Source organism: Diceros bicornis, chromosome 18, assembly GCF_020826845.1.
Source record: "Diceros bicornis minor isolate mBicDic1 chromosome 18, mDicBic1.mat.cur, whole genome shotgun sequence".
Lineage (NCBI taxonomy): Eukaryota > Metazoa > Chordata > Mammalia > Perissodactyla > Rhinocerotidae > Diceros > Diceros bicornis.
This window is the reverse complement of record NC_080757.1, coordinates 62,687,215-62,690,342: the sequence shown is the minus strand read 5'-3', so window position 1 is coordinate 62,690,342 and position 3,128 is coordinate 62,687,215. Positions and strand designations below refer to the sequence as shown.

Here is a 3,128-nt window from a genome sequence, read left to right as displayed (position 1 = left end):
AACAAAAGGGCAGTAAATAAAGAGTTAAAACTGTTTTCCATCATTGTTTAGTGCATGTCTAGCATTTTTCTCAGGTTTGCTGAAGTTAGTTATAAACAGGAATATAGTGTTATGACCATGCTTGCTGGAGTCAATCTATCTTGGTAGAATCACAGAACTAACATTAAATAGCTCTGACTCTGGATAAGTTACTTAAACTGTCTGCATCCTCTTTCTCTTCTAAAAATTGTGGCTAATAGTAGCAACTATGGTGTAAAATTCTCATGTGGATTAAATGCATTAATAAAGGGAAGAATTTAGAGCAGTGTCAGGCTTATTCTAATTATACAATATGTTAGCTTTTATTATATCATATCCAAATGTCAATTTATACTTATTTCTATATTTGGTTGAAAATGGAAAAAATTGAATCAAATTCAATTTTTCCATCATATTCTGTAAACCACTTATTATTATCAATTTCTAAAAATGCTAAACTTATATAGCTATGCCAGGTCATTCATAACAAATATAAATCTTTTGAAGTCATTCCTGCTAAGTATCAACTTTGATATCTCAACAGTTTAAAGCAGTTGAACACAATGGATAGAAGGAACAATACAGACGTGCCTGACTTCATCCTTATGGGATTGACAGATTCTAAAGAGATCCAGCTGGTCCTTTTTATGCTATTTCTCCCGATACACGTGATTACTGTGCTGAGGAATGTGGGGATGATACTGATAATCTGCCTGGAACTCCAGCTACACACTCCCATGTATTTTTTTCCTCAGTCACCTGTCATTTCTCAATCTCAGTTACTCAACTGTCATCACACCTAAAACCTTAGAGAACTTAGTGACTTCCACCAGGTATATTTCATCCATGAGCTGCTTCACCCAGACGTACTGTTTTGCCTTCTTGGGTGCCACTGAATGTTTCCTGTCTCCTCAATGGCCTATGATCACTACGTGGCTATCTGCAACCCTCTACACTACCCAGTTGTTACGTCTACAAGACTCTGCAGCTCCCTCATCTTTGGGTCCTATTTGATTGGCTTTACAGACTACTTTGTCAATATACTTTGCATGAGCAGATTGAATTTCTGCAACTCCAATGTAATCAATGGTGCTTTCTGTGACACATCCCCAATTTTAGCCCAGTCCTGCACCGACACATGACATCAAATTCATGACATTCATTGTCACTGGCTCCACCTTAATGGTGTCTCTTATAATATCTGTGTCTTATTTGTCCATTGTGTCTACTGTCCTGAAAATTACTTCGACTTCAGAAAAGCAAAAAGCCTTCTCCACTTGTTCCTCCCATCTCCTGGGAGTCACCATCTTCTATGGCACTATGATTTTTACATATTTAAAACTGAGTAAATCCTACCCATTGGGAAAGGAACAAGTGGCTTCTGTTTTTCATACTATTGTGATCTCCATGCTGAATCCATTCATTTATAGAATTAGGAATAAAGAAGTGAAAAACACTCTCATTAGAGTTATGCAGAAGAGGGAGGGCTCCAGGAAATTAACATAACAGCGATGCTAAACTTTTAAGCTCATCTTTTCTTCCTTCCGTATAGGGTATTTCCTTGGTGTCTTTCCAAAAACAATTGAATTCTTTAATTTGTTTGTATTTCTGTTGAACCATCTTTTACTTAACCAGATATGATCTTGGACATTTCCAGGAATATGTCTTTAGAAATTCATATTGTAATTGGAAATCCTGAAATATATATTAAACCTATGGTCTAAATGTATGTGTTTTTAAGGGCAATTGACTTACAAAGAGTTGTCATCTTTTAAACTGTATCAAACAAATTCCCATGCATACTCCAACTTCAGAGAATTTTATTATGAAAAAGAGCTCCATTTGGGGCACAATGAGACATTTGTTTATTGTATAGAGAAGAAATATAGCAGAGTGATTACAAGTACTTTCTTTGGCACCAAACATTCCAGGATTTAGATTCTAGATCTGCTACCCTTTTAGCTGTAGAACCTTTACTAAGTCACTGAAACTTTAAGCCTCAGTTTCCTCAACTGCACAAGATAAATAATAACTCCAGGTCCATAGGGTTATTGTAAAGATTAAATCAGTTGGTGGATGTAAAGCATGTATGGCAGCGCTAATGAATGCTGGCCATTATCATTAGAGGACTTCCATTCCTGCAATATTTTTAATGCACAGTGGCTTTTTTTTCTTTTTTCTTTTTTTTTTTTGTGAGGAAGATCGGCCCTGAGCTAACATCTGCCAATCCTCCTCTTTTTGCTGAGGAAGACTGGCCCTGGGCTAACACCCGTGCCCATCTTCCTCTAGTTTATATGGGACGCCGCCACAGCATGGCTTGACAAGCGGTGCATTGGTGCGTGCCTGGGATCCGAACCGGCAAACCCCGGGCTGCCGCAGCGGAGCGCACGCACTTAACTGCTTGTGCCACGGGGCTGGCCCAACAGTGGCGTTTTCTTAAAGAATATTCACTTGTGTTTTATTAATTCCTTTTGGTTAATTTAATGGACAAATACACAAACAGCTAAGGAAAAACAGCACTTCACATTTTGGATTTAGAATGGTGTATATTAACATTGGAGAAAGTTTGGGTAACATTGAAAAAATTAAGGAAAAAACTCTGTAACAATTGTTAAATTTGTATGTGTTCTAGATCGATAGTTATGAATGTATGTGCATACATTACACATATAAGCAAAATTCCTGTTGTTTTCCATGTATATTTTTGCAGCTTTCTGTATACCCTTACAAGGTTAACCTTTCATAATATCTGTCATTGAAACCTGTGAGATGGACGTGTTCTTGGTACATTGGAAAAATCAAGACTCTCATCCTGCAATGCTTTAGACCTGAAATGTTGTAAATTCCTCAAGTTAAAAATCTCATGCAATGATACCTCTTCGGTGGTTATTTGCTAAACATTTTAAAACTCTGCCTTTCTATGATGTGTCAACAAGCATCAGTAAATTGTTTCTGTGTGGCAATTCTGTGTATTTTAAAAAATCATTGCCTTTCTCCCCATTTCTATAGGTTTGTTACAGTCATTAAAAATAAATTCTTGAATTAGATGCTTGACTCATTTGTTTTAAAATTTTTAACAGAGACAAGTTGTAAAGCTAAGAATTAACAAT

The 3,128-nt window shown here is 36.5% G+C and overlaps 1 pseudogene; it reads left to right on the top strand.

The window, feature by feature from the left end:
* Positions 1–581: 581 nt before the first annotated feature.
* On the top strand, positions 582–1,526 carry LOC131417906 (olfactory receptor 8H1-like; annotated as a pseudogene).
* Positions 1,527–3,128: the final 1,602 nt, after the last annotated feature.